General features: G+C 41.0%; 2 pseudogenes; both read left to right on the top strand.

Moving 5' to 3' along the window:
* The first annotated feature begins 10,213 nt into the window (after positions 1-10,213).
* On the top strand, positions 10,214-15,055 carry LOC101701987 (GAS2-like protein 3; annotated as a pseudogene).
* A 122-nt stretch (positions 15,056-15,177) lies between these two features.
* Positions 15,178-15,772, top strand: LOC147830132 (GAS2-like protein 3 pseudogene; annotated as a pseudogene).
* Positions 15,773-27,241: the final 11,469 nt, after the last annotated feature.

Below are 27,241 nucleotides of genomic sequence, written 5' to 3' on the forward strand. Positions count from 1 at the left end.
AGATCTCTTCTGGTTCCAAATGAATTTTAGGATTGTTTTCTCTAATTCTGTGGGGTATGCTATTGGAATTTTGATTGCAATGGCCTTAAATCTATATAACAATTTTGGAAGTATGGTTATTTTCATGGTATTCATTCTGCCTACCCAAGAACAAGGGATATCTTTCCATTTTCTGATATCCTTTTCCATCTCCTTTTTCAGAGTACTGTAGTTTTCAATGTAGAAGTCTTTAATTCCCTTCATTAGATTGATTCCTAGGGTTTTTTTTTTTTTTGGTTGCTATTGTGACAGGTATTGTTTCCGTATTTTCTCTCTCAGTGAGTTTGTTATTTGTGTACAGGAATGCTATTGATTTCGGCTACACTACTGAATTTGGTCATTAAATCTGGAAGTCTTTTGGTGGAGTTTTTGGGGTCTTTATGTAGAGTATCATGTCATCCATAAATAATGATAATTTAACTTTTTCCTTTCCTATCCTTATTCCTTTTGTTTCTTTTTCTTGTCTAATTGCTCTGGCTAATTTTTCCAGAACTATATTGAATAAGAATGGTGATAGTGAATATACATCTATCTCTGTAGTATGATGACCTTAACTCTCAGGAAGATACCCAGAAGGAGAATAGCTGGATCAAATGGAATTTCTAGTTTTAGTTTCTTAAGGAATCTCTGTACTGATTTCCAGAGTTTACCTTCCCAGCAATAGTGTAGAAGGATTCCTTTTTCTCCTTAGCATCTCCAGCATTTGTTATTATTTAATTTCTTGATGGTGGCCATTCTTTCTGTGGTAAGATGAAATCTCAGTGTTGTTTTAGTTTGCATTTCTCTAATGACCAGAGATGTTGAGCATTTCTTCATATACTTACTGGTCATTTGTCTTAGTTACTTTTCTCTCACTGCTGAGCCAAAATCCCCAACATCCAAAGTTAAAGGGGAAAAGGTTTATTTAGTTCACAGATTGTAGAAGTTTTGGTCCATAATCAGCTGGGCTTGTTATGGCTGCAAGGCAGGGTGGCACATCACAGAGGAGCAACTGTTCATGGTGGCAGATGACAGAAAAAGCAAGCAACCAAGGGAAACTTAGCAGCATCTTTCTGCCCCTTTTATCTCATCCAGACTACCCAGATTCGGGCAATGGCAAACCAATCCTTGTATTGATTTAGTAATCACATGCCCTTAATCCCAGCATCACACACTCTAGGTTCAGCCACCTCTGAAAAAGCCTATGACTGCATGAGGCCTTGGGGGAACATCTAAACATAAGCCATAACACCACTTGTACTTTTTTTTTTTCATTTGTACTTCTTCTGTTAAGTATCCATTCATTTCATTTGCCCACTTTTTATTGGGTCTTTTATTGTGGGGAGGGGTCTAATTTTTTGGAGTTCTTTATATATTCTAGATATGAGTCCTCTGTCTGAGGAAGCACTGGCAAAATTTTCTTCGCATTCTGTAGGTTGTCTTTTTACTTTGTTGGTCTTTTGCTGTGCAGAAGTTATTTAATTTAATATGATTCCGTTTATTGATTCTCCAACTATTTCCTGTGTAACTGGGTTTTTGTTTTTTTTTTTTTCTTCAGAAAGTCCTTGCCTACACCTATGACTTCAAGGGTCTTACCTATCTTGTCTTCCAGCAGGCTGTGTTTCTGGTTTAATATTTAGTTTTTTGATCCATTTTGATTTTAGGTAACTTTAATATTTTTCCCTCCTGGTACCAGGGATTAAACTCAGGACCTTGTGCTTGCAAGCCAGGGACATTGATAGGTAACTTTAATTTTTAGATTTTCCTCCTTTTTTCTTTTGGTACCAGGGATCGAACTCAGGACCTTGTGCTTATGAGGCAGGTGGTGGCACCACTGAGCTAAATCCTCAGCCTGTAACTTTAATTTTTAAAAAGGGTTCTTTGGGCTCATGGTTCTGGCCCAAGGTTGAGAGGCTGCATCTCATGATAGGCTTCTTGCTGGCAGAGGCCCAGGGCAGTGCAAGACATCATATGAGAACAGGAAGGATGTATGTTTCCTCTCCCTTTCCTTACAAAGCCAGCAAGATACATCCCTTAGCCTCCACCACAATGGCTTTGTCTGGTCCTCATCACCTCCCAAGGGTTTCGCTTCTGGACACCATAGCCAGATTGCTTCCATACTTGTAATGTTGTAGCAAACTGAATCTGGGAAAGAAAGACACCCAGGAAGGCAGGAGGCAGTGTACAACTCTTTCATTACGTCGATGGACCAGACTGGGATCACTCCCAAAGAAGTCAGGCCCAGAATATTGGCAGGCTGGCAGTTTTATAGGGTTTCAAGCAGGAGGTACAGAAGTAGAGCTGCAGAGGTGGACAGAGCAAAGAGTTTTAGCAGGACTTTCTGAGTTCATTACTCTCCGGTGGTGACAAATTACAGAAGTTGTCATGGCTACTCAGGTACATTTTACAAAGAGCATAGTTACCTAGTTAACCAACCCATCATTGCTTAATAACACAGTTAACTCATAGTTGTTCAATTTAGTTATTTTTGTTAGAAATATATCCATCTGCCTAGAAATTCCCTTTCAGTAATATCTTGATGGGGATTAAATCAGTCTATAAAGCCTTGGGGGACACAGTCAAACCATATTTTAACTATAGCATCACTGTCTTCAAGAAAATTCCCGGGGAAAAATAAGTTCTTTAAGTCACAAGGAAAAGTAAGGGGTTTATGGTCAAATAAGTTCAGGAGAGCTTGAGAATCATTTTGCCTTTTGGAGATTAAAAACTCATGGTAGTATATTAAAAGCCCTGTAAACAGTAGATACATTTGTTCAACTAAATGTTTTTCACAGGTTGGTGGCAGAATTTTTTCCCGTATTCTAGGCATAATGACTATAAACACCTCCTAGTACTAGAGAGGGAAGGAAGCCACTTCTATCTGTGTTGTCATGGCCTCCAAATTCTACTGGAAATTTGCTTTTTCTATCCATCTGTCTCTTTCTATCTCTCTGTCTCCGTATCTCTCTGTCTCTATGTCTCTGTGTCTCTGTCTGTCTGTCTCTCTCTCTCTCTGGATCAAACCCAGGGCTTTTGCCATGCTAACTAAGGGTTCTGTCCCAAGCCCAAATTTTCATCTCTGAGAGTACTAACTCCTATCCCAGAGTTTGATTTACTGCACTCTAATCCAGATTATTTCAAAGAGGGGACTATATACATGCAGGCCACTGACAGTAAGGATAAGACAGTATTGGATTTGCTCAGTCTTAAAACTGGATTTAGGATTAAACTGTCCACTATGGCTTACTTTGGATCACTCATGTGAATCCCAGGCTTTCTCCCAGGTGTGTGGGTGTACTGGTCCATTTTGGGTTCCTATAACAAAATACCTAAGACTGAGTACTTCATAAAGTAAACGGGTTTGTTTGGCTCACAATTCTGGTGCCCAGCAGTTCTGAACAGCATGATATCAGCTTCCTGGTAGTGCAGAACACAGCAGAGAAGCAGTAAGGAAACCAGGCAATCACCTGCCTCGAAGGAACAAATCCTCCCAACCTGCAAAACCAGGTTTAACCATTCATGGGAGTGGTTGCAACCTGACCCCTCCCACTAGGTCCCCCTTCTTAGAAGTGCTACCCTTTCAACACCACCTCACAGGGGAGTCAGCTTCTAGCCCAGAAGCCAACTGTATCCAAGTCCTAGCAGTGCCCAAACCCTCTTGAGCTTGGTCCAGTTTGGCCATGCTAAAGCCACTAACCTGCATCCAGCATGAAAGATCCCGGAACTACCTGTGTTTATCTCTGTCAGGGCCAGTGGGCTGAAGGGAGGCCCAGTCAAGCAAAGTTCCCAAAGAAAAGAACATGCATGGAGCAGACATCACAAAAAAAGCAGGAACTAAATTTTATTTTCTACCACAGCACTCATAGTAGTTTTTTAAATCAGCTAACTGAGACATAGTAAAACAAAACATTTTGGGTGACCTTGCAGACCGTGACTGTGTAGTACATGCGTGGTTGGCTATGCTGATTCATTATTATATAATGAAGCCCCATCGTGCATCTGCACTAAATAACAGGTTGTGTTCTCAGGTGCCCTCAGATGCACTCAGATACCCAGGCTTTGACACATCTTACAGCAGCCCCCTACAGTCTCATAGAGCTTCACTGGGGTTACATACAGAGCACTGCATTAAGAATCAAATTTTTGACCCCTAGGAGTGACTCAGGACTGATTAGGCTGAGATATTAGTTTTTTTGTTTTGAGACAAGAGTCTCCCAATAAAGGCCAGATTGGCCTTGAACTCACTATGTAGCTCAAATTCATCTTGAACTTGTGGTGATCTGCCTGCCTCAGCCTCTTGAGTGCTGAGATTACAGATGTTCACCACCACACCCAGCTAGACTGAGATATTATAACCATTTTTATCTATTTATCTGTTTTTGTTTTTATTGTGGGGGATTTAACCACAGACCTTCCCACTGAGCTATATCCCCAGCCTCATCATTTAAAAAAAAATTGTTTATTTTGAGACAATGTCTCCCTAAATCCTTCAGTTGTTCAAGCTTAGCTCAAATTTGTGATTCTCTTGCCTCAGCCTCCCAGAGAGCTGGGACTATAGGTATGCAACACCACACCTAGCTATCTGGTGTTCTGTTTTTGTTTTTGTTTTTAATTTTGTTTTTTTGAGTCAGAGTCTCACTATGCAGTCCAGGCTGACCTTGAACTCATGGTGATCCTCCTGACTCAGCCTACCAAGTGCTGAGGTTGCCGATGTGCACTAGTACACTAGCCTTTTAACTAAATTTTATTTTTATTTTTTTAACTAAATTTTAAAAAGATCTATCAACTCAGGAGCAATTCTTGCCTGAACAGAATTCCACTGGACAGGACTTAGAGATGAGTATCTTGTGAACTTTAGACTGTTGTTGTGTTATGGTAACAGCACTTAATGACATCAAGGTTTTTTTAAACAAGAGAGCAAAGGGCTTAGGGAAGCACCCTAAATAGGAAACTGGCATGATTTTTTTTCTTTTTTAAAATTTTTTTCTTTTTTTTAATGATTTTTTTTCTAATGTAAGTGTGAGTTGCATAAATTTTTTGAGGAAAGTAAATGTTTCCACAAAGTGAAGAAATTCTTTCTGTTGTAATTGTATAAAATAATGGCCTGGTTTAAATGCACTTGCCTCAAAAAAACAGAAATCAAAAATTAAAATTGAGTTAAAGCAAAATGATTACTGATGCTAGTGAACTGATCCTCAAAAAATGTGCAATATCAACGTTAAACCTATATATCAAACACACTGAGAAGGTGAATATGAAATTAAAGCCCTCCCCTCAACAAAACCATTTAGCTTTATATTCTGCAAGTTTTCTTAGACAACAAAGCCATGCTACTGGGGAGTCTAAGGCCACAGGATCATAAGCAGCCTAGGCAACTTGGTGAAATTCTGTCTCAAAATTTTTAAAAATGTAAAGGGCTGGGGATGCATTGTAGAAGATAGTTTATTTAGTTAGCTTATGAGTAAGGCAGCTAGCTAGTGAAAGGGTCTGAGATAGAGTGGGGTGATTTGGGCATACCATTAACATTAAGACTAGAGGGTGAACTAGGACTTTGGACAAAGAATGAATTTCCTCAGGCAACACAGAATGCAGCCCACTCCCAACTGAGACCCTGCAGGGAGGTACAGCCCTCCCTACTAAGATCCTGAATTCTTTTTTTGTTGTTTTTTAAATTCTTTTATTGGTATATTTTAGGTATACAATACATTTACATCTATCATTGGGTGCTTGTAACCTGTACATGATGCATCTTGGTTCTTATTTTTCCCCATTCCCTTTGTTCTCTTCACCCCCTCCACCCTTCCCTATTTACAAAGACTTTGTTTCCATTTTTTCCTTTTCTCATAATTTCTCCTTTCCCTTCTTTCCTTTCCCCTTTCCCTCCCACTCCCCCTACCCCTTTGGACCTTTTCTTCCTATTTTAAATTATCAATTTTTCATTTTAATCATTTTAATCCTTATTTATACTTTCAGTTTCTCACACTAGAGAAACTATTCGGTATTTACACATGTGTGTCCTATTTATTTCACTTAAGAGTATGGCCTCAATATGCATCCATTTAGCTATAAATGTTTCTAGTCTCTCATTCTTTATGGCTGAGTAGTACTCCATTTTATAAAAAAGCCCCACATCTTCTTTATCCAGTTTCCAGTTGATGGGCACTTGGGCTGTTTCCAAGCTTTAGCTATTACAGACGGTGCCGCTATAAACATGGATGCACATATATTGCTGTGGTATGATTCTTTTAATTCTTTTGGGAAGATACCCAGCAAGGGAATAGCTGAGTCAAACGGGACCTCCAGCCTTAGTTCTTTGAGGTATCTCCACACTGATTTCCATAGTGGTGGTTGCACCAGTCTGCACTCCCACCAACAATGGAGAAGAGTTCCTTTCTCCCTACACCCCCCAACATTTGTTATTCGTTGATTTCATGATAGCAGTCATTCTTTTTGGGGTGAGATGGAATCTCAGTGTTGTTTCCATCTGCATCTCTGGAATGATCAGTGATGTTGAACATGTTTTCATATGTTTATTTGCTGCTTTTACTTCTTTGAGAAATGTCTGTTCATTTCAGATGTCCATTTTTGAATTGGGTCTTTGAATTTGGGGGTCTGATTTTTTTTCAGTTCTTTATGTATTCTAGATAGTAGTCCTTCGTCTGAGGTACAGCTGCTAAAATTTTTTTCCCACACTGTGGGTTGTCTCTTCACACTGCTGGTGGTTTCTCTTGCAGTGCAGAAGCTTTTTAATAAGATGAGATCCCAGTTGTTGATTCTTTGTGCTAGTTCCCGTGCTACTGAGGACTTGTTCATAAAGTCTTTTCCTATGCCAATGTCTTCAAGAGTTCTACCTAACTTATCTTCCAGCAAGCTTAGTGTTTCTGTTTTAATATTTAGATCTTTAATCCACTTTGATCTTAGTTTAGTGCGTGGTGATAGATATGGGTTTAGTTTTAATCTTTGGCAGGTTGAAATCCAGTTTTTCCAACACCATTTATTAAATAGGCTATCTTTCCTCCAGTGAGGGTGTTTGACTCCTTTGTCAAAGATGAGGTGGCTGAGTATGTCTGGAGTTGTTTGTGCATCTTCTAATATATTCCACTGATCTTCAGGTCTGTTTAAAATCCTGAATTCTGAGGAGGTTATAATACAAATTAGCCAGTTCCTTCTGAGATGCCAGTTTACTATAAACACTGTGTGAAAGAACTGGACTAGAGAGTCTGGGTCTCAATTGGTTGCTTTAAATCCACAGACTCATCTGTGATAGGTGACCACCAAACAATAAAGCAATTCCTGTACCTTACTTGCCTATCAGTAATTCTAAATTGAGAGGCCATGCAGCAACCTATTTGGGATCCCTCCTGTCTCTCAGGAGCTATTTCTATTCCCCAATAAAACTTTTTTGACTCTTCTTTTTGAGACAGGGTCTCGCTATATAGCCCAGGCTGGCCTCAAATTCGAGGTGATACTCCTGCCTCAGCCTCCTGAGGACTGGGATTATAGGCCTGTGCCACCACTCCCAGCACCTTTTCTACTCTCAGCCTCTTTTTGTCCCTTGGAATTCATCCTTCCACTTCAGGGAATGCATATCTGATATCTAGCAGGTTGAGAGTTATATTTTTTTCTATATCAGTATCTCCATGTTCTCTGGTTCAGTCTCCAGTACTGCAAAACAACAACCACAATAATGACAAACAACAACAACAACAAAACCAAGCAAACAAAACAGGCTAGCTTTTCATTTAATAACATTCAGAAATACTTCTGGAATGCTTGTTAAATACATCCAAGTCACTATAAAACTAAGAATTTTTGGCCAGGGATTTAGCTTAGTGGTTTCGCCTCCTGCTACGCAAGTGCAAGGACCTAAGTTCGATCCTAGGTACCAAAAAATAAAACTAAGAATTTTTTTCCTCTTTGCTAAATGACATTGAAAGAATTATACTCCTGTGGTGATGTTAGGTAACAGCTGCACTGTGTTTTGTAATGGTCAGGTGACAGGTGACATCTAGAACACCATGTTCAAGTCTAAGCATATTGTATTTTGAGAGACACAGGCAAATGACAGTATTCTTAGAGAAATTAGGGGAAAATGGAGAGGGAATTTAAAATCATACATAACGGAAAATGCTAAAGAACATGTACATTCTTAGGCTCAAGAAATCCAGATTATAAGGGCTCATGAGAGCTCACTAACTCTTCAAAGATGTCCAAATAAGAAGCATTATTATTCTATGTTACTTTGGAAAGCAAAATCTAGATAGTGGGTACAAGTCACAAGGAAGTATGCTTCAGTTCAATCTAAGATCTAGATTAAGTTGGTACTCAGTGACTTCCTTATAATCAAAGGTAACCACGGTTGCCAGTATAATGACATGTATCTGAGGTCCTGGCTATTCAGAAGGCTGAGGCAGGAGGATCTCTTGATCCTAGGAGTTTGAGGCCAACCTGGACAACATAGGGAGACCCACCTTAGAGGAAAAAAAAGTAACCAAGCTTGGACTAGACTACCACTGGCTAGAACATTGTAGCTTTCAACTCTATTTTAAATACTAGATTTTCCATCTCTTTATGGCCTTTGGTTAATGTGAAACCCAGAATCTAGTGAAGAATTAGGCTGTCTTGAAATTCTACCATATATTTAGCTGATACAATTTGATATAGGACCTAGGTGTTTTTTTGGAGCCCCCCCCCTTTGGTGTTTTAAGACAGGATCACAGTATATAGTTTCAGGCTGGCCTCGAACGCATTCTGTATCCCAGGCTGGGTTTGAACTCACAGAGATCCCCCTGGCTCAGCCACCTGTGTGCTGGGATTACAGGCATGCACCATCAAAATTGGTTGGAACCCTTTTATAGCTCTAAGATAACTGCAGAGTTGTGCCTGATCTCATTCATATTTCTGATGCTTATTTTCAAGGATAAATAGCATAAGATATTTCATGACCTCAAGGATATAATTTGAAGATATAAATTACTTGAAGAACCTGAAATGTAGTGCTTCCACTTTTAGAAATTGAAATTCAAGAGTATTTTCTTAAAATAGATGGAATTCAACTTGCCCTGCAATTTTCTGGGAGAAACCCTGTTATCAGTTTCAGAGAATCACCCTGGAAAGAGCTCTCTGACTGTGAGAAGTAGGATGAAAATCACACTGCACGTATATCACCGTGTTGGGTGGGCAGAGCGCCACTAGAAGGTGCCTGCCTGAGGGGTGAGGGCGGGGTTACAGGACAGAGTCCATAAATGCAGGGTGTGCAGCCTGACAGAGGCAAGGAGGATTAGCAGGTGGCGCCCCACGCAGTACACACCGCATTCCGAGAGGCAGAGATTACGCACGGATGCACGCCAGAAGCTGCGGACCATCAGTTCTCCTTTCCTGTCTAGAAGGGCGTTGAGAGGATAGAAGAATTGTCTATGCTCAGATTTAAGGCCTTGGGCTCAATCCCCAGTAAGCCCCACGCCCAAAAAGAAAGAAAAAAGAGTGTTGCCATGATTAAAATTTTTACCTTAGGCTGCCATCAGCCAAAACCTAAATTTGCAGTGTCATTGCTGTTTGTTAGTGGAAAGCAAGGCTAACATATTGATTATGAAATGCTCAGGGAAGAAGGAAAAAAAGGGCTCAGAAATGTGATATGAGGGAGGACCTGATTTGCCAATGTGCATAAAAACAAATAAAAGAAGTTTAAAATCTGAAACCAGGAGTCATTAATCAACATGAATCAACTGGGTTCTTCCATACCAAGGAAGTAGTAAGAACAAAATCAATCATCTGTTGCTATTAATACCTCTTAAAACTATTTGTCATCACCAGGAGTAGTCGTGCAATCCCAGCACTGGGGAGGCTGAGGCAGGAGGATCATCTAGAGTTTGAGGTCAATCTGCGCTACATAGTGAGTTCAGGGCCAGTCTGAACAACATAGTGAGACCCTGTTTCAAAAAAACAATAAAAATGTGGGGGGCTTGTCAGCTGGCACATATTGAGGGAGAAGTGGCTATTCCACACCCGGGCTGCAGCCATACGAGGGAGGTGGCAATATCCCATTCTTTAGATAAGAACACTGAGGCGCTAGGAAGTTAACTACCTCCAAGTCATTAACTGGTATATGTTAGAGCTGCAGTTCAAACCAGGTGCATCTGATACCTTCTGTCACCTCAGTGTTGTTTTTATGAATGCCAGCTTCATCTTTCTATAGATGACCATGCAACCTACAATTCAAGTATGGTTTTGAGAAGATCTACCTCTAAGTCCATGAAGCCCTCTGACTCCCAGACATGGACCAGGATTGGCTGATGTTTGTCAGTATGATGAGTGGATAGCTGTGAGGCATGAAACCACTCTGTTGCTTAGCAAGATCTAACTGGTTGTCTGGTCTATTAGGTTATAAAATTAAAGCAGAAAGATGATTGGATGAACTTGATAATGGAGCATTGTTATGTCAACTGGTTGATGTTCTTCAAAATATGGTGGAAACATGCAATTCTGAAGAAGCAGAAACAACACTGAAAACTTCCTCCACTGGTGCAGGGAGGTTGAGGTTGATGAGATGGGCCTCTTTGAATCTGAAGGTTTAGGTACAAACCTAGGAGTGGAATTGCTGGGTCATATGTTGTACACAAGGTTCCAAGACAAGTGTATCTTTGTCTTCTTGAAATTGGTTGCATCGTGTCAAAATATGGAGTTGAGCTACCAGTATTAGTAAAACTGAGAAAGAATTGAGTTAGAAGAGACTTTGCTTAACACTTCAGGACCTGAAGATTCTATCAGCATTTCAAAATCATGCTGTCAGCATGAAGAGCTACACAGGGCTGCTGAAAATATTGCCAAAGACCATCCTTGTAGTTGTTCTTGTCTATTTGCTGTTGAGTACTTATCTGAAAGATGATACTGACTTGGGGATAAAATACTCTTTATAAGAATGCTTCATGGGGGCTGGGGATTTAGCTCAGTGGTTCCACCACCTTCCTGTCAAGTGCAAGGTCCTGAGTTCAATCCCTGGTACCAAAAAAAAAAAGAAAAAAAAAATGCTTCATGGAACCAATATAGTGAAAATGGCCATACTTCCAAAATTGTTATACAGATTTAATGTAATTCCAATCAAAATTCCAACATTCCAACAGCATATGTCACAGATTTAGAAAAAACATTCCTAAAATTCATTTGGAACCAATATAGACCTAGAATACCAAAGGCAATTTTGGGCAACAAAGACAAGGCAGGAGGTAGCATGATCTCTGACTTTAAATTATACTGCAAAGCTACTTGGATAAAAACAGCATGGTACTGGCAAAAGAATAGACCTGATGATCAATGGAACAGACTAGAAGTTGCAGAAACAACTCCAGACACACTCAGCCACCTAATCTTTGATAAAGGAGTCAAAAACCTTTACTGAAAGAAAGCCTCTTCAGTAAATGGTGCTTGAAATACTGGCTTTCTACATGCCAAAGATTGAAACTAGACCCATATCTTTCACCATGCACTAACCTAAAATGGAAATGAATCAAAGCTTTAAATATTAAAACAGAGCCTGGGATTTAGCCCAGTGGTTCTGCCACCTGCTTTGAAAGTGCAAGGTCCCGAGTTTGATCTCTGGTACAAATATATATACACAGAAACACTAAATCTGCTAGAGGACAGAATAGGTGGAACACTTGAAGACATAGGAGTAGGCAAAGACTTTATGAACAAAACCCAGACCACACAGGAATTACTACAACGAACCAATAATTGGGACCTCATCTTATTAAAAAGCTTTTGCAGCCTGCCGCACCGCCCGCTCCCGGCGCTCGGCCCCGGACGTAGCCTCCGGAGCGGCCGTGGACAGAGTCCTCCAGCCCTGGACCCGCATCCCGCACCCAGACAGTCCCGTCCAGTTGACTTGGCGCTGAACTTCATAGAGGCAGAAACTGGGCCCGAGGAAAAGGAGGATCCTCGAGGTAAAGAAGCAAAAATAGATTTTATTAGGGAAGAAACATCACCAGAGACAGAAGCAAGAATGTGTGTTCCTATAAGAGCTAACACTATAAAATTCTTAAAAGAAAACACGGGGGAAGCCTTTATGGCCTTGACTTTGGCAATGGCTGCTTAAGTATGACATTGAAACCATAGGTAATAAAAGAAAAATAAAACACTGGACTTCAAAACTAAAAAAAAAATTGTACATCAAAGGATACCATCAAGAGAGTGAACAGGCAATCCACAGAATGGGAGAAAGTATTTGCAAATCATATTCCGATAAAGGATTAATATCCAGTATATATAAAGAACTCCTTCAGCCCAACAAGAAAAAAAAACCCAATTCAGGAATGGCCAAAGGATATGAATATACGTTCTTCAAAGAAGATACACAAATAACCAAAAAGCATTATGATGACATGCTCAACATCATTAGGAAAATGCAAATCAAAACTACAGTGAGATACCATTTCACACTATGATGGCTATCTCCTTCCACCAAAAAAAAAAAAAAAAAAAAAGGAAATGGAGAAACTGGAACCCTGCATGGCTGATGGAAGTGTAAAATGGTAAACCTGCTGTGGAAAACATTTCATGGTTCCTCAAAAAGTTAAAAAGAAGGCCAGATGTGGTGGTGCATACTTGGAATCCCAGCATTTGGTAGGCCTAGGCAGGAGCATCGCTGAGAGTTTAGGGCCAGCCTGGGCTATATAGTGAGTTCAAGGCCAGCCTGAACTACATAGTGAGATTCTGTTTTTAAAAAAAAAGTTAAAAAGAATATGACCTAACACTATCATCATCCCCATTAAACTCAATTGACCATTTAAAAAAAAAAAAAAAGCTTTTGCACAGCAAAAGTGTGGTGCCCAGATCGCGAGGTCCCCAAAGACCACCAAGGAGCCGATTCTGATGCAACCACACTAGGGTCATTTATTCAAGCTTGAGCAGGGCCTCTCATCCGACACCGACGCAGCGGGTCAGGATTGAGAGCCTCGACTCTAAAACACCAGGGGTTTTTATAGAGGTTACAGCAAGGCGCGGGGTTTCAAAAAGGCGCGGGGTTACAAATCACACGCAAATCACACGCAAATCACACGATAGGCTAGCATTTAGCAAGTTTTGAAAGTTTAAACCTGATTGGCTGTGCCTTGCGCGCTGAACTGCAAACGGCTGCTCGAGTCATCGAAAAGAACATCTGGGATACTGGGGTATTGGGGTAACTATTGATTAGCTGTTGCAAGCCATCGAGAAGAGCATCTGGGACATTGGGGCAGCTACTGATTAGCTGTTGCTAGGCTAGTTGCTAGGGGACTGCTGAACGTTATCACAGGCAGGTGGCCAAAGTACATCTTGTGGTTTTTCTTGGAACTAGAGTTTATGTCCAGGCCATCTTACTCTAAGACGGGGCCAAATTTTAAAATGGGGTCACTCAGGCCTCACAAAAGAAACCAACAGTGTGAAAAGACAACCCACACAGTGGTAAATTTTTTTTTACCAGCTATTCATCAGATAATGGCTACTATTTAGAATATATAAAGAACTCAAAAAAATCAGACCCCCAAATTTAAAGATCCAATCCAAAACTGGGCATCTGAAATAAAAAGACACGGGCCGGGGATTTAGCTCAGTGGTTCCACCACCTGCCTCACAAACATAAGGTCCTGAGTTCCATCCCCGGTACCCAAAAGAAAAAAGAAACAAAAAATCAGGTAATAAATGAAATAAAAAGACACTTCTCAAATGAAGAATTAGAAACAGTGAACAAATATATGAAAAAATGTTCAACATCACTGGTCATTTGAGAGATGCAAATTAAACCAACACTGAGATTCCATCTCACTCCAGAAAGGATGGCTGCTATCAAAAAGTCAACCAATAACAAATGCTGGCGGGGCTGTGGGCAGAAAGGAACCCTTCTCCACTGCTGGTGGGAGTGTAGACTGGTGCAACCACTGTGGAAATCAGTGTGGAGATTTCTCAAAAAACTAAAACTAGAGGGTCTATTTGACCCAGCTCTTCCCCTGCCAGGTATCTTCCCCCAAAGAATTAAAAGAATCATACCACAGAGATATATGTCCATCCATGTTTATAGCAGCACAGTTCGTAGTAGGGAAATCTTGGAAACAGCCCAAATGCCCATCAAATGACATGTGGATAAAGAAGATGTATTTTTTTTGTTTTGTTTTGTTTTTTTGGTACCAGGGATCGAACTCGGGACCTTGCGCTTGTGAGGCAGGCGCCAGAACCACTGAGCTAAATCCCTGGCCCTCAAAGATGTGTTTTTTATTTTTATTTTTATTTTGTACCAGGGATCGAATCAGGACTTTGCACTTGCGAGGCAGCCAGCTGAATCACTGAGCTAAATCCCTGGCCTAGATGTGGGTTTTTTAATACAATGAAGTACTACTTTGGCATAAACAAGGATGAGCTTCAGGCATATATAGCTAGCTAAATGGATGGACCTTGAGGCCATACTCTTAAGTGAAATAAATCAGACACACATGTGTAAATACTACATTGTCTCTCTGGTGTGAGAAACTGTGGAAATAAGGTCTGAAATGTATAATGGATGCTGGGAAATGGGAAGAAAGTGTTCAAATGGGAAGAGGAACAAGGGAGAAGGGAGGGAGAAAGGAAGGAAGGGACAAGAAAAAAGTGAAAATAGAAGGCAAAAATGAAAGCAAAACTTTTGTACATAGGGAGGGAAGAGGGGTTGAGGGGGGAAATGGGATAAAATTAAAAAAAATTTTTTTTTAAATGCTTCATGGAAAACATGTTATGTGCACATCGGTGCAGGCTGGAATACTCTTCAAGGATTTTTGCTTAAATATGATCCCTGTCGAATATTACAGTTTGCTACACTAGAACAAAAAATTCTAGCATTTCAAAAAGAAGTTTCTGGGCCGGGGATTTAGCTCAGTGGTGCCACTGCCTGCCTTGCAAGAGCTAGGACTGGAGTTTGATCCCACTTACCAAAAGAGCAATCAAACAAACAAACAAAAACACTTCTTCACACTCTTTATCAAGAACTAGCCCCAGTACCTCTGAGCCACTGAGAAAATGTGCGCAGCCTCCAGTAGCCTAAGGGCCAGGCTCTTCTGACCTAGAATTCAAGATCTCTGCCTGCATCTACACTTTCATCAAGTAAATGTTCTGGAAAAACGGTACCCAAGTTCTAACACAATTGTATTTCTTACGGGCATGATGCACCTGTAGCTTAGCTTTGTCATCCAAGTGCCCAAAGGTACTCAAAGCAAATATACACAAGGCCTAAGTCTCCTTTCCAGTCCTCTGCAAAAATGACAAAACCCAGCCCCACACCATAGCCACAGGGTGGAAACTCAAAGGCAGGGGTGGTCCCCGAACAGAAACTCAAATCGGCCTTGAATTTAAAATAGCCGGTTGCAGTACCGGCAGCTTTTCCTGCTAAAGCTGCCCCCGCAGCTGAAGGATAAGAATACAGTTTCAGTTCCCCCAAAGCCGCCTCAGAATAAAAGTACTCTTCCGAAGAGGGAACCTGGCTCCTCAAAGTCTCCTGGCCACACTCCACTGTGCATCCTGAGTGTCCCCCAGACTTCTGCACAAACACACACTGCACCAAAATCAGCACAAACCCCCATGAAGGGCCAACACTCAGCTAAAGGGCTTCGGAAAGGTGGCAAAACCCCAGCGGCAACCAGGAAGCCTCCCTTATCTGCCACCGGAGCTGAGCAGAGATAAGAAACTCAGCGCAAAGAAAAAGGAAGATGGGGACCATTATTTTGTCATGACTGGGAACAAAAAACCTAGAAGATAAATACCTATGTGTCATTTTAAGAAACCAGGGGAAAGGAGCAGAATCTGTTAGCTTCGCATATTAAAACTTTGCCCAGTAAAAAAAATTTTTTTTTCCCTCCTAGGCAAGCACTCTATCATTAAGCCAAATTCCCAGCACAATAGCTTTAAATTTGGCCCAGCATGGTGGTGCACACCTGTAATCTCAGCATTCAGGAGGCTGAAGCAGGAGGATTGCTGCGAATTTGAGGCCAGCCTGAGCTGCATAGTAAGTTCAAGGCCAGTTTAAACTAAAAGTGAGACCTGTCTAAAAAAAAAAAGCTGTAAATTTTTATATCATTACTATTATTATTATTATTATTTATTGTTATTATTTTGAAACTGCTTCACTGTGTAGTTCAGGCTGGTCTTGAACTCACTATGTAGCCCAGACTAGCTTCAAACTCACGGAGGTCTTCCTGCTCAAGGTTCCTGAGTGCTGGGATTATAGGTATGTGCCACCATGCCCAGCTCTGACATTGATTTCTTAATCAAAAGCCTTTCTACAAAGAAATTGCTACTTTCAGTGATGAATACTCTTAAATATTTATTGAAGAAATAACACAAAATCACACACCAACTCAGAAACAGAGAAGGAAAGAATGATTCACAATTTGTTTTATATGGCCAACATAACAAGATAGACAAATATATCACAAAAATAAATAAATGAAATCATTGATTAATATCACTCATGAACACTGATTCAAAAATTCTTTTTTTGCTAGTGTGGTGGCACATGCCTGTAATTCCACCTACTTGGGAGGCTGACTCTGGAGGCCTGCCTGGGCAATTTAGCAAGATCCTGTCTCCAAATTAAAAGAACTCGGGGTGTAACTCAGTAGTGAAGGATTTTCCGACATGTGGAAGGCCCTGGCTTTGATCTCTAGTGCCAAGAGAGAAAGGAAGGAAGGAAGGAAGGAAGGAAGGAAGGAAGGAAGGAAGGAAGGAAGGAAGAAAATAGAGTGAGGGGAGGAGAAGGGAAAGAGACAAAGAAACTACTAGGAAGAACTCTACCATTGAACTACACCCTGAACTCCCAAAACATTTAATAAAATACTAGTAAATCTGGCTGAGGGTGTAGTTCAATGGTAGAACATGTGCTAGTGTGTACAAGGGCTTGGATTTGATTCCCAACAAAAACAACAACAACAACAACAACAATAATCAAAATAATCAAAATCTACACCCATAAATCAAATCTAACGATATAAAAAAAGATTTACAAATCTTTAAATACTGGCCACACAGATATATATTTCTGTGTGGCCACTATTTTGTAAAAAGGACTTTCCTTGCCCCTGAATTGCTTTTGCATCAGCACTGTATTTGCAGTGTAAAACCCTCCTGGACAGATGTGGAGTCTATGAGGACTGTACATACAATGGTGCTTTACATGCTGTGCTAGATCACCACAGAGAAGCTTATCCTCTTTGTTTTTTTTTTGTTTTTAGATGTGTCTCACTATGTTATCTAGGCAGATCCTGAATTCCCGGGCTCAAGCAATCCTTTTGCTTCAGCCTTCCAAGTAGCTGGCAATGTGCCATAGCTCAGCCATCTTCTACTAATAGTAAACAATCAGAAAGGGAAAAGAGATCGAATTTACAACAGTATGGCAAATTACTTGGACTTGAACATGCTAGGCAAGTGCTCTACCACAGAGCTGCCTCCTCAGCCTCTACCAGAGGTTTGGACATATTCTCTTACATTATATTAATGAAGCATTTTTTTTCTTTTACATTTAAGTTTATGAGCATCTGGCACAAAATTTTTGGAGTCTGTTTTCGGGCTTTCTTTTCTGTTGCATTGATACATTGGTCTGCATTTAAATAAATACTACAGCATATTTGCATTTGTGTTTAAAAATAAGGTTTTTTTTGGTTTTGGGTACCGGGGATCGAACTTGGGTCCTTCTGCTTGCACAGCAGGCGGTGAAACCACTGAGCTAAAGCGCCGGCTAAAAATAAGTATTGACATCTGATACTGTACTTCTCCAACTTTGTCCTTTCTCAAGATTTAATTTGCTTTATTTATTTAATTTGAGATGGGGGCCTCACTCTGACTGACCAAGTTGTCCTCAACCACTCAAGTTAAAGCAATCCTTTTGCCTCGGCTTCCCAAGCTATGTCTACAGACATGTGCCACTGCACCTGGCCATCTCTGGTGATCTACTCAGAATGATCCAGACATTAAGTTCTGAGGGCAGGAACAACCCCATGAATGTAGTTGGGGGATAAAACTAAAAGAACACAAGACACTCCTTATCCAGATAAATATGTTAAGACAGCTATGTCAGTTTGAAACATAAATCATCATTTAAAAATTTAAAGAATGCTAATAAAAGCTGGGTATTGTGGCACATGCCTGTAAAACCAGGTACTAGGGAGTCTGAGGCAGGTGGATCACAAGTTCAGGGTTAGCCTGGGAAACTCATCAAGATCATTTCTCAGATAAAAAGGGATGAAGTGTTGCTCTGTGGTAGAGCACCCTGGGTTTAATTCCCAGTGCCAGAGAAGGAGGGTGTGTGTGTGTGCCAATTATTAGAAAGGCATAGCTGCTTAGAGATTCAAGCAAAAAAAAAAAAAAGAATTTATTTTGAGTATTTCCAGATAATTTTAGCTAATAACAAAGATGACATCTTGAGCCTTGAATTATGATTTAGACCTAAAATTACCCTGAAATTCTCATGTTTGGAAGTGGGACCTGATTGAAAGGTGTGAGTCACTGGGATTGTGTTGTGGAAGGGTATATTTTCATCCCCAGCTCTTCTCTTCTCTCTCTGTTTCCCAGCCATCATGTGGTGAACTGCTTTCCTTTTCCTCTGCCATGGATTTTGTATGTGGTTTCTGTTTTGGAGCCAGTCCCCCCACAGACTGAACCCACTGAAACTGTGAGCCAAAATAAAACTCTCTTACTTTAAGTTGCAGATGTTGATTATTTTGTCCCAGTGATGGGGAAGTGACTAAGAGAGAAACTGATACTGGCAGTGAGACTGTTGCCTTAACTGTACCTGACAATGCAGTTTCTAAACTAGTTTGTGGGAGGAATTTGGAAGGGTTTGGATATGCTGGCAGGAGAAGCCCTAGACTGTTGTGAGCAATGCTTGATGTGATACTGGTCAAAGCTCAGAAGACCAGAATCCTGATAGGAATGTGGACAGTAATGGCCAGGCTCCGGTGCTTTCAGTTGGGAACAAGGACTCCATTGGCAGTTGGAATAAAGACCACGTGTCTTATACCATGGCAGAAAATTTGTCTTCATTTGGCTCATGTCCTGAGACTCTGTAGGAGACTGAGATTAAGGGTAGTGGACTAATTAATCTGCTGGAGGAAATTTCAAGGCAGCTCAACATTCAGACTGTATTATGGACACTGCTGAATTATTTTAGCCAGATATACAGTAAGAATCAGGAGTAAATGGCAGAACTGAATGAATTGAAAAGTTTTAAGTTTTGCCAGAAAGGAGATACAAGAAAGGAAAGCATGGTTGCTGAAATGATTACCATTAAAAAGAATCAAAATACTTTATACAGGGAGAAAGATGCCTGGAATGCATGTCAGAAATCAGCAAGACCCCACCTATCACAGGCTCAAAGTCCAAAACTATAAATCTTTCATTTGATAAGAAAATCCACAGGCTGCCTGCTCATTCAGGGGTACCTCGGGAAGTGTATCCCTGAGTTCAGACATCCAGGCACTCAGAAATTATTGCAGCCATGGTCCACAGGGGACCAGCTACTGCAAGCTGGCAGCCAACCTTGGGATCATCTAGATGTTGTTAGTTTTTCAGGCACACAGAATGAAAGAGTATAGGTTTGTGGAGTTCTCTGGACAGATTTTAGAGGAAGGCATGGGAGGCCAGGCAAAAATGTGACACGGTTCAGTCCCTGACAGGAGCCCATAGATGTCAGTATGTGAAGCTGTGAGAGTGAAGTTGAAGGTGCAGTGGAGAATCCAGGAAGTTGGAATGTCTGCTGAGGAGAGCTGCAGCAGTGAATGAAGGCAGTCTGAGAGAGACCAACACAGGCCTGACATAGTCACATCATGAAAGTTGAGCCATGTCGGCTGCTCTCCATGGTTCTGAACCATACTTGGCCATCAAGGTACAACCCTGGGTTTGATCTCTAGCACCTGGGGGGTGGGGGGGGGATTATTGGGTGTAGTGGTGCATGCCTATAATCTGAGCACTTGGGAGGCTGAGGCAGGGGGATCACTGTGACTTCAAGGCCATCTTGAACTCCTTTTATTTTGAGATAGGTTCTCTCTATGCAGTTCAGGCTGACCTGGAACTCAGTATGTAGCCCAGGCTGGCCTTGAACTTGTGGCCATTCTCCTGCCTCAGTCTCCCAAGTGCTGGAATTATAGGCATGTGCCACCATGCCTGGCCAGCCTGAACTACTTTTTGAAACAAAACAAAATGAAACAAAACAACTCAATTCAAAATTTAGGCAGAAGGGCTGGGGATTTAGCTCAGTGGTTTCACCTCCTGCTGTGCAAGTGCAAGGACCCGAGTTTGATCCCCAGTATGAAAATAAATAAATAAACAAACAAAATTTAGGCAGGAAAACAAATTATTGCACTACAGTGAGCTAAACTCCATACTAGATTATGTTGTGAGATATGTGGAGGGACCCCTTACCACTAGACATGAGGGTCAGGGAAGACTATCATATGATGAGGTGACACAAGCTGAATGGAGGAAGAGTAAAAATCAATCCGGTGAAAGGTGAATAATGAAGGAGTGTTGGTGGAACCAAGAGGAGTTTTGTATAGGACTCACTGCCCACCACTCCTGTGATATTTTCAACAGTACATGACTGTCACTGGCCATGGCTCGATGGAGCAAGGCTGGAAACCCAGAAAGAGCTCATCTTCTTATCTGTCTTGAATTTTTAAAATCGCAGATGTTGCAACTGAATTTTTTTGTAAGCTTTATTGAGATAGATTTCACATATAACCATTACCTGTTTAAATGATACAGTTTAATGGAGTTTAGTACAACAAAATTGTGTGTTTATCTGTCATCATAATCACTTTTGGAACATTTCAGTACCCCAAGGAAGCCTGATACCCCTTCATTTTCACCTCTCATCTGTCCTAACCCTACCATCTCATGCTCTTAGATGCACCCCAGCCTTAGGCAACCACTAATCTACTCTGTCTCTACGTAGATATATCTACCCTAACTTTCACGTAAGTGGAGTTATACAGAATGTGGCCTTCTGGGACCAGCTGGCTCATGCACATGCTTTCAAGCTTCATCCATGTCATGGCATGCATGAGTAGTTCATTTCTTGTTATTGACAAATAAAATTCCATTTATGGATACAGCACATTTTATTAATCCATTCCTCAGTTGGTGAACTTCGGTTCTTTATACTCTTTGGTTACTAACAATGTTGCTACAAACATTTGTGTACAACTTTTTGTGGACCCATGTTTTCAGCCCTCTTGGGAATGGAACAGTTGGATCATATGCTAAGTCTGTGTTTAATGGTTTGGGAAACAGTTTATTTTCCACATTAGCTCGACCAGTTTACATTCTCACCAGCTCAAATTTCTCTCCATCTGCACCACACTTGTTATTCCCAGTCTTTTTTTGTTTTTTGAGACAGGGACTCACTATGTGTTTCAGGCTGGCCTTGAACTCACTGTGTAAATCAGGCTGGGCTTGAACCCACTGCGATCTTCCTCCCTCAGTGTCCCGAGTGCCGAGATTACAGGTGCAAACCACCAGGCCCAGCCTGTCTTTTTGTTTTGGTACCGGGGATCAAACTTGGGTCCTTAAGCTTGAGAAGCAGGCAATGAAACCACTGAGCTACATCCCCGGCCCGCCTGTCTTTTTGATCATAGCTGTCATTTTGGGTATGAGATGGTATTTTATTATAATTTTATTTTCATTTCCCTAATGACGTTAAGTATCTTCATGTGCTTTTTTTAAGAGACCTATATAGTCATATCCTTGGATTATTTGTAATTAACTTGTCTTTTCATTATTATTATTATTAGTTTTTTGTTTGTTTTTTTGGGTCTCAAGTAGTTCAGGCTGGTCTTGAACTCTCTATGTAGCCCAGGCTGGCCTCAAACTAGCAGAGATCCTCCCGCCTCATACTCCCAAGTGCTGGGATTACAGGCATGGGCCACCACACCTGGCTGAATTTTGTTTTTATATATTCTAAATCTTTTTCCTGTATACTTGTTTTTGGCAACCAAATCCAGTAATATTTATATTTATCAATCATATTTTTATCAGATAATATCAGACACATAATTTTCAATCTATTTTTTTCCCTTAAGATGGTGTTTTCACTTCCTATTTTGTTTGTTTTGTTTTGGAGACAGGCTGGCCTTGAACCCACTGTGTGATCCAGGCTGACCTGGAATGCATGGCAATCTTCTTGCCTCAACCTCCTGAGAGCTGGGATTACAGGCTGTGCACCACCACACCTTTTGTTTTTGTTTTTGGTTTTTTTTTTTTTGGTTTTTGAGACAGGGTCTTGTTGTGTAGTTCAGGCTGACCTTGAACTCACTGTGTAGCCCAGGCTGGTCTGGAACTCACAGCAGTCCTCCTGCCTGGAGTGCTGGGATTATAGGCGTGCACTACCATGCTTGGCTGTTTTTTTTGGTATCCGGAATTGAACTCAGGACCTTGTGATTTTGAGATAGGCAGGTGGCAGAACCACTGAGCCAAATCCCCGGCTGTTTTGTTTTCGATGCAGGGTCTCACTTTGTAGTTCAGGCTGGCCTTGATCTCAGTATGTAGCCCAAACTGGCCTTGACCTCCTGGCAATTTCCTGCCTCAGCCTCCCAAGTGCTAGGATTACAGGTATGCACCACTGTGCCTAACTCATATCCTTAATGGTGTTTTTTTTGTGTGTGTGTGTGTGTGTTTTTGGTACTGGGGATTGAACTCGGGTCCTTGTGCTTGCGCAGCAGGCAGTGAAACCACTGAGCTAAATCCTCGGCCCCTTAATGGTGTTTTTTGAAGCATAGTTTCATTTTGTTTTGTGTTTTGAGACAGGGTCCCACTGTGTAGCTCAGGCCCCATGCTGGCCTTGAACTCACGGTAATCATCTTGCCCCAGGAGGACAGTTTTTACTGGGATTTAGCTCAGTGGTTCCGCCCCCTGCCTCACAAATGAAAGGTCCTGAGTTTGATTCCTAGTACGAAAAAAAAAAAAAAAATTGATGGTATCTAGTTTATCTTTTGTTGCTTAGGCTTTTGATAACATGTCTAAGAAACCGTTGCCTAAACTCAGGTCTTGGAAGACTTTACACCTGTGTTTTCTTACAAGTGTGCTGTAGTTTTAGCTCTTACATTTGGGTCTTTTATTAAATTTAAGGTAATTTTTTGGTAAGTGGTATTAAGTACCAGTTTTCATTTTGTATAAAGCACCAATTCATTCTTTTGTATGGAGATACTTAGTTGTCTCAGCAGCATTTGTTAAGAAACTATATTTTTTCTCATCTAATTTTTTTGGTATCTTTTAAAACCAATTGCCCTTAAAAGGTGAAGGCTTATTTTTTGATTTTCAATTCTACTCCATTGATCTGCATATCTATCCTTATGTCACTATCACATTGTCTTTGTTACTACAGCCCAAAGTCTTTTTCTCTTTTATTTTGGTGGTTTATTGTTTTGTTTTGTTTTTTGAGACAGAGTCTTGCTATGTAGTTAAGGCCCCTAGCTCACTATGTAGCACAGGCTAGCCTTGAACTCCCAGCAATTCTCCTGCCTCAGCTTCCCTAGTGCTGGGATTATAGGCCTGTGCTATCATGCCTGGCTTCTTTTTGCTGGGGGTGTTGAGACAAGGTTTTGCTATGTAGTTCAGACTGGGCTTGAACTCACTATATAGCCCAGGCTTGTTGGCAATCCTTCTGCCTCAGCCTCCTGAGTGCTGGGATTACAGGTGTGTACCACAACACCCAGCCTATAGTTTAAAGCCTTATTTATTTATTTATTTAAGGTAAATGTTCATCTTTAATCTTGCTAACACTATTTTTTTTTTTTTTTTTTTTTTTTAGTTTAAAGCCTTATTAAAATATCCAGGGCAGCCACCTGCCTCGAAAGCACAAGGTCCTGAGTTCGATCCCCAGTACCAAAAAACAAACAAAAAAACATCCAGGGCAGTATCTAAAAAATTGTAGGCCAAGGCCAGGGGTTCGGTTTGGCATTAAAGTGCTTAATTGAGGCCCTGGGTTGATCTACAGTACTGCTTAAAAAAAAGGAAAATGGTATAGCTATTGTGTGTGTGTGTGTGTTAGGAATTGAACCCAGAGCCTTATGTGTTCCATGTACACACTTTCCAGTGAGCTATACCCTTAGGCCCTGAAAAAAAATTTAAATTTTATTTATTTATTTAGGTCGGGAGGCTCGAGATCAACTAGGCCAGTGGTGTGGAAGCTACGGCACACCTGCCGCGGCCAGTGGTTTGCATCATTGAAAGCTCTCAAATATCCACTGTCATCGTGTTAGGCCCACAAGAAGAGAGAGCTACATCTCCAGCTCATACAACTATGTTTAGCCGGCATGGCAACTCACCCCTGAATCCAACGCTTGGTCGCCTGAGGCAGGAGGATCGCCACGAATTTGAGGCTACTCTTGGCTACACAGTGAGTTCAAGGTCAGCCTGAACTACATGTCCCAAAAAACAAAACAAAACAAAGAACAAAAATTACATGTTTAAACCTTCCCTTTTTCAGTGTTTTAAAATAACACGCTATAAAATATTTGAGCTTTGTAAACCTCAAACATACAGATATATTCAGGGAATCACGTAACCTCCGATGACCCTCGTGAAAGGATAGGCATCTTTTATGTGACAATTTTGAACTTGGGAATTTAGAGCTGTTTGTTTTGTTTTGTTTTAAACCAGTACTTGATAGCACTATCTGCTGGTGAAAGTTAGTAATAGTGGAAAGGAAGATTTTCACATTTCAATGAATACAAGAAACCTATCAGTAACTTTCCAAGTTTAATGAATGCAAGACTCAGGGAATACAAATACCTTGTCAAGTGACAGATACTTTGCTAAGACTTTCTATACTACTGCCAATCAGATTTTCTGTAGGTGCTTTCCAAATAAGGACACTTCCGTGGGAGAGGTGCTTGTCCTGGTCTCAAACCTGTGGAGTTAAAATGAGTTAGCTCTGTTTCTGGCTTCAGCACTTACCACCGTGGGGTGCAAATGAATTAACTCCTCTTTCAGTTTCTGCCTCTGAGAACAGGTGACACAGCTGCTTCTCAGGGTTTGTGAGAGATGCAAAAGCAGTGGGCAGTGTAGATAAAGTACCGTTGCTTCTCATGGTGATCAGTGACCGTGACATTTGTTTGTTTGTGGTACTGGGGGTTGAACCCAGACCTTCCCACCGAACCACATCCCCAGGGTTTGTTTTTTCTTCTTCATATTTTGAGACAGGGTCTCAGTGAGTTGCTAAGTTGCCCTGGCTGGTCTTGAATTTGTAACCCTCTTGTTTCCACCTCTCAGAGTGCTGGGACTAAAGGTGTGTGCCACCATGTCTGGATAGTGGTGACATTATTTTTATTCACAATCAGTGGAACTGATACTGAATCCAGACTTCTCTGACTTCAGTGTCTATTTTTTGTTTTTGTTTTTGGCAGTGCTGGGGATTGAACCCAGGGCCTCACATGGACTAAGCAAGCACTTTACCACTGAACATCCCCAGTCTAATGTCGATATTCTTTAAATGTGACCACACCAGCTATCAGATGAAACTGACAATATCATACATACAAAATAAAACAATTGTGAATGTTGCATAACTTAGTGAGTCTAAATATAAGCCCATGCCAGGCATGGTAGCATACCTCTTAATCCCAGCACTCTGGGAGGCTGAGCCAGGAGGATTACCAGTAAAGCCTACCCTGGGCAATTTAGCAATTTAGTGGGACCCTATCTCAAGAAAAAAAGGGGTAGGGAGACTGAGGAAGTAGCTCAGTGCAATCTCCAGTACCATAAATATATAATAAATACTGAGTGGCATAACATAAGCTTTATGGGATTCTTTTTTTTTTGTACTGGGGATCGAGCTTGGGACCTTGTGGTTTCGAGGCAGGCACTGGAACCACTGAGCTAAATCCCTGGCCTTTTATGGGATTCTTGAAAGGAAGCTGGGTCTCATCTTCAGAACAGGGAAAAGAGGTCCTTAGTTGCTTGTGCTACTGTAATTACAGTCATATGCTGCACAAGGGCATCTTGGTCAGTGACAGATCACATACACAGTGATGGTCCCTTCTGATTATAGTGGAGCTGTACCATTCCCACTGCCCAGTTACATCACAGCCATCGCTATGTAACGGAACAATGCATTTCTCAAGACACTGAGAAGCCCATTAAGCACAAGTCATATAAATGTATAGCACTTTTTTTTTTTTTTTTTTTTTGGTACCGGGGATCAAACTCGGGTCCTTGTGCTTGCAAAGCAGGCGGCGAAACCACTGAGCTAAATCCCTGGCCCTAGCACAAACATTTTTTATGTACAGGACATATTATGTGACAATGATAATAACTATGCTGTTGGCTTATGTATTTACCATAGTATATACACATATATGCTTTTTTTTCTTTTGTTTTTGAGACAGGATCTTGCTATATAGCCCAGGTTGGCCTTGAACTCAGGAGGATCCTCCTAGGCCTCAGCCTCCTGTGTGCTGGGATCATAGGTGTGCACCACCACACCTGGTGAAAATATGTATAATTTTGGGGGGATACGTATAATTTTTGAGAAGAGGGTCTCACTATGTTTCCCAGGCAGGCCTCCAATTCCTGGGTTCAAGCGGTTCTCCCAACTCAGCCTCCCCAGTGGCTGGGGCTGCAGGCATGTGTCAATGCAGTCAGCTTATTCTAGTTTTTATTGTTATTTTACAGTGTACTCCTTCTACTTGTACAAAATCGAGTTTACTGTCAGAGTGTGCCATGTTATGCGGACACTAGCCCCTTGCCTCTTGTTTGTCCAGTCTCTTAATTGCATCATTATTTTGTTGTGCTTGATGCAATCTTGTGCTGTTTTATTCCTCATGGCACTAGGAGTAGTAGGCTCAACACACAAGGGCTAATCAAAACTCTGGTGAATTTTTAAATTTAAAAAAATTTACAGTAAAAGACACATTGCCAAGAACTATGGAATAGTGTGTTTGAAGCAAGGGAGAGCATTTTGAGGGAGCACTAATGGTAATGTAACATTTAAACATTAAATATTAACATTAAGCATTCACTGTATTTATTGATCCCACTTCACTGAGCAAACCTTTATGACAATTTCTGTCAAGTAAAACCTTCACAGTGTGTCTTTATCTTCCTTATTCACTGGATCTGGCATCCTCTGATTTCTGGCTTTTGTCCAAAGTCAAAATGACAATGAAAGGGAAATGCTTTTAATTGATTCATGATATGGAGGCAGCCATAACACCTCAACTAAAGGCTCAGAGCTGCT

Source organism: Heterocephalus glaber, unplaced genomic scaffold, assembly GCF_053883595.1.
Source record: "Heterocephalus glaber isolate CG9 unplaced genomic scaffold, H.glaber_assembly_v1.0 deba00000331, whole genome shotgun sequence".
Classification (NCBI taxonomy): domain Eukaryota; kingdom Metazoa; phylum Chordata; class Mammalia; order Rodentia; family Bathyergidae; genus Heterocephalus; species Heterocephalus glaber.